At 36.1% G+C, this 16,947-nt stretch overlaps 1 protein-coding gene and 1 pseudogene across 1 annotated transcript in view; both read right to left on the bottom strand.

Moving 5' to 3' along the window:
- Positions 1-16,947, bottom strand: part of MARCHF5 (membrane associated ring-CH-type finger 5) — a 61,983-nt gene that overhangs the window by 9,700 nt on the left and 35,336 nt on the right. The window lies entirely within an intron of this gene.
- On the bottom strand, positions 13,104-15,789 carry LOC119510679 (annotated as a pseudogene).

Below are 16,947 nucleotides of genomic sequence, written 5' to 3'. Positions count from 1 at the left end.
GTGCTATGCCGAGGCAATACATGCACATTATTATTTAATCTCATAACATAGGGTTTAATCCTCAAAACACCAATTTGCTATATTAAGTTTATAACTCCCTCACAAGGCACAATAAAAGTCATCTTAGTGAGTCACCAAAGATCACTCAAAATGCTGGTACTAGAAACTAAAGACCACAGATAAAATATAAAGTCTTAGCACTTCAACTTTCATATTTTCTGTTATAATTCCTTAATCAGAAAAATGAACATCTACAGACTCCCTCCAGCACATGGACCCACCTACCAATATCCCACCTATCTGAAGTCAATACCTTCACTTGTACACTATCCCATCCCCTGACCAAGAAGTGAGCAATATAATTCCTAACAAAGTAACTGATCATTTGGATCAATACAGAATTCCTAAAAAGTAACCATTATCACTTTTATTCACCATGAGCACAGACAATTTACAGGTGCCTGAATTACTTCTCCTCGGAAAACTGCAGAAGATTCTAACACACTGAGCTCAATTTTCTTCCTGAATCATTCGCTGTATATGAGCCACAAGCAAAACAAAAGCAAAACCCAAAACAAAACAAAAAAACAACCCCCAAACCCAAAAATCTATCATCCTCCTCTGAGAAACACTCTACTCATCCCTTGGGTCATATGCAAAAGATGTGCCAGATTAAAGCCACTGGTTTCATTTTATAACCCCCAATTCTAGTTTCTCTGACAAAATTCTGTCAAGGATTTTGAAGAAAGCTTACTTTGCCTAAACCTCTGGGGCTCTTCTAGATAGACCAGTCCCCTGACACCAAGGGGAAGTATTTTTGAGAGCTAAAGACTATCTAGGCAAGGTATATTACTATTTGGTGAATAAGAACATTCACTGAAATCCTTTGGAAGAAAGCTGAAAATCTTACTCTTATTAGGAAGCTTATTATGTGTGACTATCCCAAGACTTGGGGTCATAATCTTCAGAGAATAGCAATAGTCATTGGTTCTTCTTCCAGTCAGATCACAGAATAAAGATTTCATGGAAAGTGCAGAAAGGCAAGACCCTAGCCCTTGAAAACCTCAACACCAATGGAAAGGAAGAAGATTGAATATGCATCTCGCAAGCTAAAACATATAAATGCATAAAAAGGTATCAATATTTTAAAAAGGATTTCTTGAATTTTTAATGCCTAAGTAGGCTTTACCACTTATGTTTTTGATAGTACTGTATTCTACATAACAAATGGCAACTAAAGAAGCTTTGTGTAAACATAAATTTTTAACATCCAATAATTTAAAGGGTACAAGGGAAACTTGCAATTAAAAGGAAGTCTATTATGAATTCTTTTGTATGCTAAAAAAGCTTTTGTAAAGAGAACAAATATATCCTAATATTTTCACTAAATTCAAAATTTCACCTTTCAGATTTGAGTAACATCAACAAGTGAGTGCAGAACTATTAGGGAAACTCTTAAGTCCGTGTCTATGGATTACTAAGGAAGTAATCAGTTTTGTCTGGCAGACACTACAAAAGTAGATTTACCAGAGTTGTAATTTAAATTCAACACTATACATGCATGACTGTTAAAGGTACAGCTTATAAGAACAGAAACTGTTTACAATAATACCCAGAACACTCACAGCCTTTCTCTGGGATAAAGTATCCTCAGAAACATCTATGATCAGAGCCAGAAACTGGAATTCAGGTTCCCAGGGGCTGGGTGGGTGGGGAAGGAGTTAATGCTTAATTGGTATGGAGTTTCTGTTTAGGGTGAATGAAAACTTTTGGTAATGGTAGCACAACACTGTGAATGTAATTAACACCACTGAATTATATAATTTAAAGTGGATGAAATGGGAAATTTTAGGCTGCATATGTTAGTAGAATAAAAATTTTAAAAATTAATTAAAAATCCAAAAACATCTATGACCAATTCTTGAGAAACATAATTTCTATACATTTTTAGAGTACTAAAGTTCTTAACACAGAAGAAGATTTAATGAGCATATAGATGCTTCACACAAGATAAGCTTGTATAAATTCCTGAGAAGGTAACAGTTCCCATGATCCCCAGGGTTTCCGTTAAGTGGCCAATGGTTTATAAAAGAGATTTAACAAGCCAAACAGATTGCTTGCAGAAGTTACTCAAGTTTCTAGTTTCTTTTTATTTGATTTTTATTTTGCATTGAACTGGTTTGGATCTACAACAAACTCAAATGCCAACCTGTTAAGCTGATACACCACTCCCCCTTTCACGTTCAGAACTGAAGATTCTTGAGGCCATCAAGAGTACAACAGTACAGTTCTAAATTTTTTCCTTTATACTGAACTCCTGTCCCTGTCTTTGATTAAGTTTGCATGAAAACTCAACTTTCTGATGAAAACTATCCTAACTTGACAGAGGTCAACTAATTCCTCTATCCCACCCTGTCTGAACAATCATGTCCCACAAGTCTCCCTTTACACACTACCCCACAAAATGCACTTACCCCTTTGCTTGTGCATAATGTTAGTACTTTATGTTCTTGTTCAATGTTTGTTCAGTTGTCTCAATATCCTTTATGTCTGTCCATGTCAGCATCATCTTAGACTGAAAACTCCCAGGGGACAGGGGCCATGTCTGTTTAACTCGTTTTGTACAGTGCCTAGGATAGAACCATGTACAGATAGGTGCTTTAAAAAATGCTTTTTGATGATGATTGGCATCAGTCTCAGGGACCCTGTAGGCCACTGCTATCTCAGCACATGGTACTTGGTGGAATGTCAGGACACTTTGGCCTATTCCACAGGACACTGAAATGTTATGGCACAGGACAAAGCTGCAGCATTCAATGCAAGTATTTGACTCAATCCATTGTTAAAGTGTTCAATATTTTAAAAATAATTTTAAAATATTTTTAAAAATAAGAAAAGTACTAATAATATAGTCCAAATTCAATAAATACAGATTTTACTGAAGACATGAATAATACCACAACAATGGATCCTATTAAGAGTCAAAGTAAGTGGGATATCTGATGGGAGAGTAAAGTTTTAACTTTTTCTCTAGAATTTATTACTGTTGTAAACAATGGACTTCAGAGGCTAGGTCTAAGAGCCTCAAAAAAAGCTTATTAAATTTCAACTTTGCCTACTTTGCTTTTAAGTTGAAATAGTACCATCTCTATGTAAGAATAAACATCCTGCAAACTCAGTTAGGCCATAAGTTACTTTGCTTAATAATAAGGAGTAAGTTAGTCATTAGATTGTATTCAGAGAAGAAGGGATATGTTCTTAATACAATTATTTAGATAATTGAAATAAAAATAATTGATAAAAAAAAAAAAACCTCAAAACAAAATCAACCCACAAAAAACCCAAACTGAAGAATAAAAGGATCCAGAGTCATAGTAATGAATAACATTCCTCCAAATATATAAATAGCATTACCATGAACAGTAAAAGAACAGCATAGTGGTTATTTATGATTACAAAGTTTGTGGCAAGGGGAAGTTTAAATTTATCCTTGTAAGAATACATTAGCCATTGATTACTTGTGAGCTATAAAGTCAACTTTATAGTACTAAGTACTTATTAAGCACCTATTGTACATACAACATTTTATTATGCATTAAAATAAATGTAAATAAAATTTACTACACAAGCCTCTGCCTTCAGGGAGCCTACAATCTAGTTAGGAAGAAACAAGAAGTATACATGAAACAACTGAAAAACTTTAAGGCAAATTAACGAATTTTGGTGCAAATTATTTCTTATTCATTCATAATTTTTTTTTTTTTTTTTAAAAGAACTGACTCTTGACCTGGACTTCAAAGTCCATGATATGAAAAGGTAGGCCAATTTTGAGTGAAGAAAAAAAAGCACAAGTGAATCAAGGCAAAAATAAACCGGGCTTCACTCAGCAGGTAAACTCACTGCCCTCCACGCAAGGTGGGACATGACTCCCAGGGGTGTAAATCCTCCTGGCAACACGGGACATGACTCCCTGGGATGAGCCTGGACCCGGCATCATGAGACTGAGAAAATCTTCTTGACCAAAAGGAGGAAGAGAAAAGAAACAAAATCAAGTTTCAGTGGCTGAGAGATTTCAAATGGAGTTGAGAGGTCACTCTGGAGGGTATTCTCATGCGCTATATAGTGTATTGGAATAGCTAGAAGGAAATACCTGAAATTGCTGAATTGCAACCCATTAGCCTTGATTCTTGAAGATGACTATAACTATGTAGCTTACATGGTGTGACTGTGTGATTGTGAAAACCCTGTAGCTCACACTCTGTCTATCCAGTGTATGGACAGATGAGTAGAAAAATGGGAATAAAAATCAAATGAATAATAGGGGGGATGGGATGTTTTGGGTGTTCTACTTTACCTGTGTTTTTATTCTTATTTATTTATTTATTTATTTTTGGAGTAACGAAAATGTTCAAAAATTGATTTTGGTAGTGAATGCACACTATATGATGGTACTGTGAACAACTGATTGTACACTATGGATGACTGCAGGGTATGTGATTATATCTCAATAAACTGTATTCAAAAAAATAAGAAAACAAAGATAAACGGGGCTTCCTAAGACCCTAACTGGAGGCAAAGTACTTTATTCAAAGAGTTTATGTAAAAAAAAAAAAAATCTGGTATACCAGTAAGGTGATGGTTAATTGATAAACAACCTTGAATAGGTTTTGAAGAACATGACATAGTAGATAATAAGGAAGTTCCTGGTGAAAAACATGCTAAGATGAAAAAGATATTTTAAGAAAATTAATCTTATAATCAATCATTTAAAGTCAGAATAAACCAGAATAGAATCAAGATTATTTTACATCTAAATTGAGGAGAAAGAAAAAGCAGAACTAATCTAGAGAAGTTTAATATAAAAACTAAGATATTGAAATGCTTTGAAACTCAAATTAAAAAGTTAAATTCTTTGAAGTGTGATGAAATCACCATCATCAATTATTATTAACTAATAAATAAAAACAGCTGGCATCATTAATTAAGTACATGCTACATATATGCTAGGTAAACATATTACTCATTTTTTTCACTTTTAATGTACCTATATCTTTCATATTTTCCATGATGAGATATAATTATTTTTAATTAATCAGAAAAACTATTTTTTAGAGAATAACAAAGGATTATCATAAAATTCAGGTAACCAATACCTGGCTTACTATTCATTTTCATCTTCCCTTAAATAAGCTTATTGATTAGGGTCCACAGAAGGCAACATGACAAGGTGGCTAATGATTAAGCTATGCTGTGTGAACTTGGACAAATTACTACCTCTGGGCCTCAGAATTTTGGGGAAAATTAAGATAATGCATATGAAGCACTCAGTACGTGTTATGTAGTAATAATGTCATCTGTTATTTTTCTAGTTCTAAATTCTATGGAGTACAACAGGACTCTGAAGCAGGAAGTATAATCCAAGATAGGAAATGTCTGAGAAAAAACTTATTAGTATAAGGCTCTGGGAATATTTTGAGCAGATCAAAATAGAAGCTACAGATACTCTCTGAAACGAAACTGGGTGGCTTAGGGACAAGAGTTGAAAGGAGTCTTCATTTTTACCATTCACTCTCTGCTATCTTTTCAACTTTGCATCATGTGAGTGTATGATTATTTACACAAAAAAGTAAACTAAATTAAAAATAAGGAAAAGTAGCAACCCACACACCTGGAATAAAAACAAGACTATTTCAGGAAATTCTCGGTTATGAAATAAAGGATAGATGCTCTTTTCCTCAAAAGTCTGAGAAACGAGCAGAGTGAGTAGTAGGGAAATTCATGGAGCCAGGAAATCTGAGAACGAAGAGAATGAAGATGCCAACTTACAGAATTTTGAATCTCTAATTAGTAATTATTTATTTTTAAAAAGACTCCGTAATTATGTCTTGGACCCATACTTCAGCTACCTGTATTCATGTATAGTCTGCAGCCAGAAAGCCTCATACTACAGAAAGAGACTTAGAAAATGATCTACTTTTAAATCTTAGGGAGTAAGACCAGCAGTGATTCAGCAATAGGCATAAAAAACCCTCATTTTGAAGGTATCCTAGTCATTTGCCTCATAATAGGATATATAACTGAGAGCTAAAGAAGAATTAATGAGTCTTCTAACTACAAATCTGACAACAAAGATTATTTGAAAATTGATTCACTGTGAACTAAGGACTGAGGAACTTAGATATAAAGAAAAGTTAAACATTTCTCTGAGGGATAAATATAAATATTGTCTTATCAATACTAAGAGAGTAGTGGAACTCCTAAGTCTGTATTTGGTTTTTAGGTAGTGAAATAAGCCAACAAGTATTTTATCAGAGCAAGCAGGAAAGTAACAGGTTGAAAAAACATGAGCAATTAGAAAATCATGTGGTTAGACAAAAAGAATATAAACGGTTCTGAGAGAGTAACTGACAGCTTGGAATATATCAATTAAAAATGTAAAACTCCTTAACAGTCAAAAGGTAGAAAAATCCAAGTGTCCATCAACAGATGAAATGAGTTAAAAAAATGTGGTATATACATAATGGTATATGATTCAGCCATAAGAAGAAATAAATTATAACATGGATGAACTTTGAAAACATGCTAAGTGAAATAAACCATACATAAAAAAAGATGAATATCATATAATTCCACTTATATGAAATATCTGTAATAAGCAAATTCATTGGGACAGAAAGTAGATTAAAATTTACCAGGGTCTGGGGGGAGGGTGAAATGGGGAGCTATTGCTGAATGGGTACAGAGTTTCTGTTTGGGATGATGAAAAAAGTTTTGGTAACGGATGATGGTGATGGTATCAAATTATAAATGTAATTAATTTCATTGAATTGTACACACCAATGGGATATTTTATGTCACATATATAATTTTATAAATAAATATAATTCCCATAAAACTGAAGGCTTGAAAAATGTTTAATCTGGAAAAATGTATTTACATGCTCCCCACCTTCCTCTCTCAACCGTATTCATAGTTACCTTTGTTCAGTGTACTTACATTGTTGTGCTACCGTCTCCCCAAATTGTGTTCTAAACCACGCACTCCTGTCTACTATCACCCTGTAGTGCTCCCTTTAGTATTTCCTGTAGGACAGGTGTCTTGTTCACAAAGTCTCTCATTGTCTGTTTGTCAGAAAATATTTTGAGCTCTTCCTCATATTTGAAGGACAGCTTTGCTGGATACAGGATTCTTGGTTGGCGGTTTTTCTCTTTCAGTATCTTAAATATATCATACCACTTCCTTCTTGCCTCCATGGTTTCTGCTGAGAGATCCGCACATAGTCTTATTAAGCTTCCTTTGTATGTAATGGATCGCTTTTCTCTTGCTGCTTTCAGGATTCTCTCTTTGTCTTTGACATTTGATCATCTGATTAGTAAGTGTCTTGGCGTAAGCCTATTCATATCTCTTCTGTTTGGAGTACGCTGAGCTTCTTGGATCTGTGATTTTATGTCTTTCATAAGAGATGGGAAATTCTCATTAATTATTTCCTCTATTATTGCTTCTGCCCCCTTTCCCTTCTCTTCTCCTTCTGGGACACCAATGATACGTACATTATTGTACTTTGTTTCATCCTTGAGTTCCCGGAGACGTTGCTCATATTTTTTCATTCTTTTCTCCATCTGCTCCTTTGCGTGTAGGCTTTCAGGTGTTTTGTTCTCCAGTTCCTGAGTGTTTTCTTCTGCCTCTTGAGATCTGCTGTTGTATGTTTCCATTGTGTCTTTCATCTTGTGTTGTGCCTTTCATTTCCATAGATTCTACTAGTAGGTTTTTTAAACTTTTGATTTCTGCCGTATACATCTCCAGGGCTTCCTTTACAGCCTCTATCTCTTTTGCAATATCTTCTCTAAACTTTTTGAATTGATTTAGCATTAGTTGTTTAAATTCCTGTATCTCAGTTGAAGTGTACGTTTGTTCCTTTGACTGGGCCATAACTTTATTTTTCTTAGTGTAGGTTGTAATTTTCTGTTGTCTAGGCATGGTTTCCTTGGTTATCCAAATCAGGTTTTCCCAGACCAGAACAGGCTCAGGTCCCAGAGGGAAGAAATATTCAGTATCTGGTTTCCCTGTGGGTGTGTCTTAGAAAATCACTCCACCCTTTGATGCCTCGGGTCACTGTGCTTTTCTGCCCAGCAGGTGATGCCTGTTAGCCTATAATTCTTGACTGGTGTGAGGAGGTGTGGCCGTGTTCCCCCAGGCTCTGGGGTCTGGTTCTGAATGGAAAGGGCCCCACCCCTTTCCTCCTAGAGAAGACAGAGCCCCCAGGTGGAGGTCATTAGCATTTCAATGGTCTCGCTCTCTGCTTGTGCTGTCTCCACCCTTCTCCGCTTCACAGCCCTGGAAACTGAAAATGACTGGGGCTTTCTCCACTGAGCCGAAAAAGAAACAGATAGTCCCCTTCAGACCCAGTCCAAGGCGACCCTCCGGCTCTCCCAGGTCAGTCGTCACCCAAAGCCTCTGTCTGTTTTTTGGGGCTGTGTACCTGTAGTGAGCAGTTCACACTCGCTACTTAAAACCCCAGTTGGAGCTCAGCTGAGCTATATTCGCTTGCTGGGAGAGAGTTTCTCTCTGGCACCACGAGGCTTTGCAGCTTGGACTATGGGGGAGGGAGTCTCCCAACTTGGATCTGCAGGTTTTACTTAAAGATTTTATGCTGTGTTCTCGGGCATTCCTCCCAATTCAGGTTGGTGTATGATGAGTGGATGGTCTAGTTTGTCCCCCTGCAGTTATTCTGGATTATTTACTAGTTGTTTCTGGTTTTTTGTAGTTGTTCCAGGGGGACTACTTAGCTTCCACTCCTCTCTATGCCGCCATCTTGCCCCTCCTCCTTGGAAAAATGTATTTAATATTTACTTTTATAGGATCCTTTAAAAATCTACAGTCATTCCTAGTTCAGAAATAAATTCATGTTGGTATATTATATTTAAAGTAATTATTTCAAACATTAGAATTGTACTTAACGAAGTTATTTTAAAACTATTACAAAAATAGCTATAAGATCCCAAAATGAAAAATCTATTATTTCAGATTTTGTCAGCTTAGGAAAACAGCAAAAATTCACATACAAAATAAACCAGCAGTATATAACAGTAAAGCTGTTTTTCAAAAACAGATCCAACAGAAAACATTTAATTAAAAAATGTAAATGAGAAGAGGAAACTAATTTACTGGTTCACATATATGCACAAACTGACAGACACATCTAAAAATAACTATGCTTCCAAAGCTTAACTGATACCAATTTAGTTAGTAATCTTACTATGATTTGTTATAAGTATGTTAATGCTGTAAAATACTATTTTATATTCCTGCACAGATCCACTTAAGCTCTAATCTTTCAATAAAGGATATAGCTTTCTCTCTGGACTCTTAAGGCCACGGAGCAGGAAAACCAAGGTTCCAGTTTCCCTCCTGCTTCAAAATTTTTGGACTTGCTGTCATTTTTATCTTGAGTGTTTCTTATAAGAACAACAGCATCTTATTTTCTAAACCCCATGAAACAAGAGAGTCTTAAAATGTTTGAAAGACAAGATCATGCTTAAAGGTATAAGGGAAAAAGTCACTGGTGAATAAAAAGTATTGTACAAAGAAGGGAGCTGGTTAACTATGTATGTGAGGACCTTGAGAAAACACTGGATTGGAATTTATCATCTTGGATCTCTTTAAAACCTAGCAAAATCACCTATTAACTATGTGACTTTAAGTAAGTTACCTAATTATTAAACCTACAGTAGTTAAGCTTCCATCTACAAAGTATGGATAATACCTGCCTTTCGTACAGATAAAGCACTTTGAAAACGGTAACGTGCTAGGCAAATGTAGTTTGGAATAGGACAGGATTCTGAGTTCAGGTGGAAAATGGCTTTAGAAATGAGAAAATATATCTTTAAAATCATAAGGGCAAATTAAAGGAGAGAGTAGGACAGGTAGGCTAAGGTAGAAAGATGAGTTTGCAGTCTTACTCAGGGCCCTAGTGACAGCTTTTGTGATGCTGAAAAACACTAAATTACTCAAACTTTTCTGAACTATGCAGATCACTTTCCTGTCTTAAGGACACACTACAGCAGCGACTCAATTATTTTGTGGTGGTCATGGACTTCTTTTAAAATCTGGTTGGAATTATAAATCCTCTCTGAAGAAAAATATATGCAAACATGATCTTGCAGTTCAGGACTTCCTGGCAGCCTACACAAAGAAGTTAGGATAAGAAGCTTGACCTGATATAAAAGATCCTCAGATTTACAAAGCACAGATACCTGAGTTTTGACACACTTTATAAAAACTGCTAAATGACTGCTAACATTGTAATCTTCCCAGAGGCATTTACAATGTCAAACAACTAAAATGATCAGTGGATCACTCAGTAATCAGCTTCCCATAAACTCAGAGTATAGAAATTTTAAAATCCCTGAAGCTCTAAACTTAAGAATGAGCAGAATCTAGTTTAGATTCTAGACTGAATAAACCAATTGTTGCAAGGAAAACTCCAAATGTAGATCCTCCATGCTTTGCTGTTCCTATCTTTCTTAGCTTTTCCCTTTCTTTTACTTTTATATTCCTATAGTTTCTTAAAGCTCCTTTCCTTAGTCAATGGCTATCATGGCAAAGAGGGGTCTGTGAGCAGCCTTAACAATGGATGGATCACATAAAAAAGATGCCTAAAAAAGATATGAGAGAATTAACTATGAATTAAAACATACTTGTTATCAGGTACTAGGATGAGGTTCTGATACATTTTTTTCAGAGGCAACCAGGTCTTTTCTGCTCCAGCCACAGTAGTGGTGGCATAAACTGAAACCAATCAACCTTCTTCTGATCATCTGCCAGTAAAAGAAAATTGATATTTTAAGAAATAGCACTGCCTGAACACAATCTAGATCAATGGACTTCCTGTTTCACGCTCTTACTGTACAAAAGACATTTTGAAAAATATACCCCCACTGTAAAAAAAAAAAAAAAATCTAGAAGGTGAATAGATCAACACAAAGATACTTCTAAATGTGTTGCTGTACGTAAGGGAAATCCAAGGAAAAACAAAACAAACAAACGAACAAAAAATAATGGGCTGAAACCAGAATGGAATCCAAATGCCCAAACTGGGTAAGGCGAAAATGATGATACTAGGAAACTAAAGCACTGGGTTTTAAGTCAGACGAGGTCCCAGGTCCATAAAAAGCTGGACAGCTAATCCTGAGATCCTCAAAGGGGCTATATATACCCTCAGTGACAGTGTGAGCAAGATTAAAGAAATCCACATGACAGAAAAGTGAGCCGACACAAAAGCCTGTCTTATCTCCACGAAGAAAAGCATGATGATGAGGAGGATAGTCTTCTTTAAAAATGTGTAACCATAGCCAACTGGCATGCTAATTTTAGGTTAGGATTTATATTATCTATGCTGTGGGGGAAACTAAGCCCAGAGATAATGTGATCCCAGGTTGTTAGCATCCCCTGGCATCTACTAATAGCAAATGCAAATCCTTTCTGGAGCCCTTCATGATATCCACAGACTTCAAGTATGAGAACCGTCCCTGCCCTCCCCCCCCCAGAATTCCCAAATTTAAGAATAAATAAAACACCATGAGCAAGAGCCAGTAGAAAAAAATAACCGATTTAGGTTACCAAAGATTTTTGATATTGGAATTAGCATATCAATGCTACGTAATAAAATATAATTTATAAATGAGTAAGAAACAGACTACAAAAATGAACAAGTACATTTAAGAAACTAATAGAACCTATTTTAAAAAAAAGAAAAAAAACCCTCTAGATTAGATACTACTGAAGAAAATTTGTGAACAGAATAATAGGAAATTATGTGGCAGCAGAGGAATCAAAAGATGAAAATCACAAAAAAGAGATATGAATGATAAAATGAAAACGTCTAACATAACTCTAACCAGCATTCTAGAAGGTGAGAATAGAGAGAATGTGGGAGAGGTAATAGTTGAAGAGATAAAAGCTAAGACCTTTCAAGGATAGTCACTTAAACTGGGAAATAAAACATAAAACTTAAAAACTAGTACAGGGGAAAAACACTTGAATCTAGAAGACAGCCAAGAAAAGAAGAAAAAAGTATGGGAAAAGCAGGACAACTAGAATGCAGAAAATTTGATGGTAAAAATTAAAATATATCACTATCACATTAAAGGTAAGAAAGAACCCAAAAAATTAAAAGTAAAAGGATGAGAAGAGATAAACCAGGCAGACGCAACAACAACAACATCAAAAAAGCTGGTGTGAAAAAGAGGGTGAGGATGGGGGAGGGTAATTTTACAGCGGAGAAACCTAGCAAACCCAGACTTAGGTGAACAAGGTCAAAATCAACAGCGATAAGTCATGTTGATAGTATGTACTCTTGATATATGATAGAAATGTTTCCTCCCCCAAACTCATAACCCCAATCAAGCATGGGAAAAACATCAAATTCCAATTGAGGGATAGTCTACAAAATATCTGACTAGTAATTCTCAAAACTGAAAAGGTCATGAAAAACAAGGGAAGTCTGAGAGTTATAGCCAAAAAGAGCCTAAGGAGCCATGATGCAGACATTCCTGGAACAGGAAAAGAACACTAAGTAAAAACTAAGGAAATGTGAATAAAGTATGGACTTTAGTTGATAATATTATCAATATTGGTTCATTAATTATAATAAATATACCATACTAATGTAAGATGTTAATAGAGGAAAACTGCATGTGGGGTATATGGGAACTCTTTGCATCATCTTTACAATTTTTCTATAAACCTAAAACTATTCTAAAATCAAAGGTTTATTAAAACAAGCTGGTATAGCTATACTATTACATCTATATTACATATGTTTAAGACAAAAAAAGCATTATTATTTCCCTCTCCACTTAAACGAGACACCCAGAAAGTTCTACGCCCCGTCAGGCAGGGCCTACACCCTGACAAGCAAGCAGCAGCTACAGAAGACAGACCTGTGTCCCTCAGCAACCCTTAAGATCAGGAGTGAGAACTGAGGGGGAAGTTGAGGCAGGCTAGAACAGGGAGAAAGGGGAGAGAAGATACCGTGAAGGAGACCTTGAGCAAGGACAGTGAATCAAAGTCAGGAGGGCCTGTCCTAGAAGACAACCTGCCTGGGCTACCCATTTAATAGGAAACACCAGCATCAACCGACCCACCCAAATGCACCATCTACCACCAGGCATGCCCTGGAGAGACAGGAAGGTAGGAAAAAGAGCCCTGAACAAGGAAGGGGTAGTGAGTAAAGCTAATCTATAAAAGCAAATGGCCCCATACTGTCAGGGCATCTTGCCTTTCTTAACTCGGTCTTTGCGAGAGTGCCCTCATGTTCTATCACACATGTATCTAATAAATTTTCCACCTGCTTACTCTAAAACAAAACAAACATTATTACGGATAAAATAGTCAATAGGTAATGATAAAACGTTCAACTCACCAATATGGTGTTTTGTTTTTTTTTATTTCTTCACATGCTACATTTAACCTAATTTTATTTATGCTTGCCTTGGGACAGGAAATAAATCATTAGTAAAAACATACAGTGAAAACAAAATATGTCTTATCATGTACAACTTTTAAACTACAATAATGATGTACACAAGTCTAACAATAGTTTGTTTTAAAAATAAACACAATTAAAACTTCTAGGAGCATTCTACAATAAAGTAATTCCTAATTTTTCTTTGTAGATAGATCAAATACCTCCAAAATACGAATTCCTATACACAGTGAGAGCTTTACTTAAAATGAACACTTAAGTAAATTAAGTACATGGACAACCTTAGAATAAGCTGACATTATGATTGGCCTACACATAACATCTGATTCAAGTAAAAATTTACTTAAAACACTAGTAATAAAAAGACAACACATTTCATGAAGAATACAAAGAGAAATGTCTGCTGCTTGTTTTTAGTTTCCGATGTTTCAGAATGCTGCTGTATGTTTTATGAGGAATTTGAGGGGAAGATTTCATAGCAGGTGTTAATGTTGCCTTTATTGACTTAAGTATGACCCAACTGGACTGTGAAACAGTGGGATGCCGATGGATTCAAGCTGCTTGTTAAAGAGAACTCCCTTTTGCTGTTCAGAAATCCTTCCTCATTTCCTCTCTCCCCAAGCTTCCTGTCCTCTACTGGCTCAGTTTCTGTCCAAGTAACTGGTATGTTTTCCTTGTCTATTTATTCATCCTTCCTTACCTCAAAACAAAACTGACTAATGAGAAAACAATCCTCCCCACCACTCACAAACTGGCTATCCCAAGAAGATTGGTACAAGGCTTCTAATTGAACCAAATTTGCCATTGTTTTTCCTCTTTTTCTTGGCTTACTGACTTTGATATCAAACTTTTCAATTCTAGTTGGGACAGTGAGCTTTTCAACTAACATCAGTAGGCTTATGTTGGGAACTAAGTTGAATAGTTACTGCAATAAAGGAGTCAAAGTCATATCCCTGATTCTTTACCCTTTCATTTTCAACCAGTTGCTGTGATGTTTCCTCTACGTCTGAGCTATAACCTATCCATTCCTTTCACGTTTTAACTTGCCTTTCTTATTGGATTTTTCTTTGCTTTGTTCTTTCCAATTTGAATAGTCTATAATAAGCTTGGGTTCATAATAATGATTAACTTCACTCTCTGTTCAAACTAAGCTATCTAAATATGATGTTGACCTCATTTTGTAGTTATAAGTATAGCTACCCTCCAGATCACAATATTTGTTTTCATGATGATCTCGGTACTGCTAACAAGTCTCAGTAAAGTAATTGGTATCAAAAAGCTGGATCCTCCAGGAAGTTTTCACAATCTCCATCCAAATATTTTCGAGGATCACCTTGTACTTCATCAGTGACATGAGAGAGAGCTCTTGGGTCAAGCTGAACTTCCTCAATATCAAAGTTGTTATGTATAGGCCAATCATGCTCTGAAAACTGACAATATTGGTACCTTACCCAGTTAAAATGTGACTGTGAGTTTCATCCATAGGCAAAATATCATCAACTTCATCTTCAATATGATAAGGATGACTTGAAATTGGCTCATCCATTGGAAAAGAATATATGCTCATGTAAGGATGGGAGAGTGCTTTTTCTGTTGTCAACTGATCCACGGGGCTAAATGTCAAAATCTGTTCCAGGAAATACAGTACTTCTCTACTAATTCCTGGAAGCAGCTGAGTTAAAGGTTTGTGTGGCTCAGTCATTTCATTCCTAATGTAAACTGGAATTATGCTGAGAAGCTCTTGATGATCTTCCTCATGTACAACAGGAATAGGTTCTAAAATCAGTTGCAGACATTTAAAGAAAACACACAAGAAACTCAAATGGAATGAAATGATATACTAAAAGATTTAGTTGTGCTAAAAGATTCAACATTTTAAAAAAATGTGAATAAATATGCACACAACAGGCTTCTCTGAACATTTTCCTCAAGGTAAAGATACATTCAGTGTTGGACTGGTTCCAAGCAGCAATGTTCTAAGGTGTTGGTAAGCAGTATTTTCGTTTTGCTTCTTTTCTTCCTCTGTTATTATATATTTCATCAGGAAGCTCTGGTAGCTGCTGGTTAACAGAAAATATCTTATCTTTTGTTAGTGATCAGGTGGCTCCAGCTCACCACAATCACAACCATGACTACCGTCCATCTTACTCCGACACAAGACTTCTCTGGCTCATCGAGAGAGAGCGGGGCCCACGGACAGTCCCCAGTGTCAGCTGTGCTGGCGGCAGTGGCATTTCTGAGGTTCTCACTTTGCCGCAGTTGTTGCCATGTAACCCCGAACCACTAGAGAGGGCGAGCACCATTATGTTTTAGTTCTAAACCTATAGGCAAACGAGTGATGGTTTATTAGTCCTTAACCCTCTTATGTAGTTAGGATATATTCTTTCTCAAATGAAATATTTCATATTAAAAAAGAAAAAAATTACCCAAGTGAACATTCTGCTAAGCTCTGAACAATGCTAAGGCAGTAGATACAATTAGTTCTGTATAGTTGCAACCTTGCCCTCTAGATTCTGATGGGTTCAATCAATGAGAGGAATGGCTAGAAAATCAGAAGGTGATAATTTTCCTGGCTCCCTCATGGCAGATAAATTTGTATCTCTCTCTAAGGCCACAGCTTCTGTTAAGCAGCCTGTCTCCCTCTGTTATGGCTCTTGATGAATTCTGTTAATAGCTCCCTTCCACACATTCTCAGGCTAGTAGTAGTAATGGTTTTCCATGGTTGCCAATCCTTGGTATTTCACTGTCCATTGTTTGTTCCCTTAATCCTGCCCCCACTTTTGTAGATGGGGTGTGTGTGAGTGTGTTTGTGTAGGGAGGGATAGAGGGAGAGAAAAAGACGGAGGAAGAGATAGGAATATAGGAGATAGAGATAGAGATAGCGATAGAAGAGAGAAGAGAGAGAAGAAAGAGAAGAAAGAGAGAGAAAACACACCCTGGAGTGAAACATAAGAAACTTATAACAATCGTCCATGTGTAAGGAAACTAGGTGGCTGGCAGACATGGCAGAAAGCCTTTTCACTGAATATTCCATTATGTCCTATATCTTTGGACCATGCGAATATATTACCTGGTGGGAAAACATATAAGGTAAACTTAAATATTAGGAAAGTAAAAAAGTATTGCCTATGAGATATTACAGTTGCTGCATCTTCTCTTTCACTTATTTGTTATTCCTTTCCACCAATGGTCTAAGAGCATTTCTAGCAGAATGAGAGTAAGAAATAAGGAGAACACACCAATTGTTAGTTCAAGAACCTAGCTGTCATTTTGCTTCTTGGCCATGTTTTTCCTTTGATTCCTGTAGGACCAACACACAGAAAACCTTTATTTACACATCATACATGCAATTTATTAACAGTATTTCAAATTAATGCAAATCCACACTATCCCTATTGTTTAAATGCTAATTGAAACTACTAATCCATGTGTGGCCTGGTGGCTGATTTACTGAATGACTT

The sequence above is a fragment of the Choloepus didactylus genome, chromosome 15, assembly GCF_015220235.1.
Source record: "Choloepus didactylus isolate mChoDid1 chromosome 15, mChoDid1.pri, whole genome shotgun sequence".
Classification (NCBI taxonomy): Eukaryota; Metazoa; Chordata; class Mammalia; order Pilosa; family Megalonychidae; genus Choloepus; species Choloepus didactylus.
The sequence above is the reverse complement of the archived record's forward strand: the minus strand, read 5'-3'. Positions and strand labels throughout refer to the sequence as shown.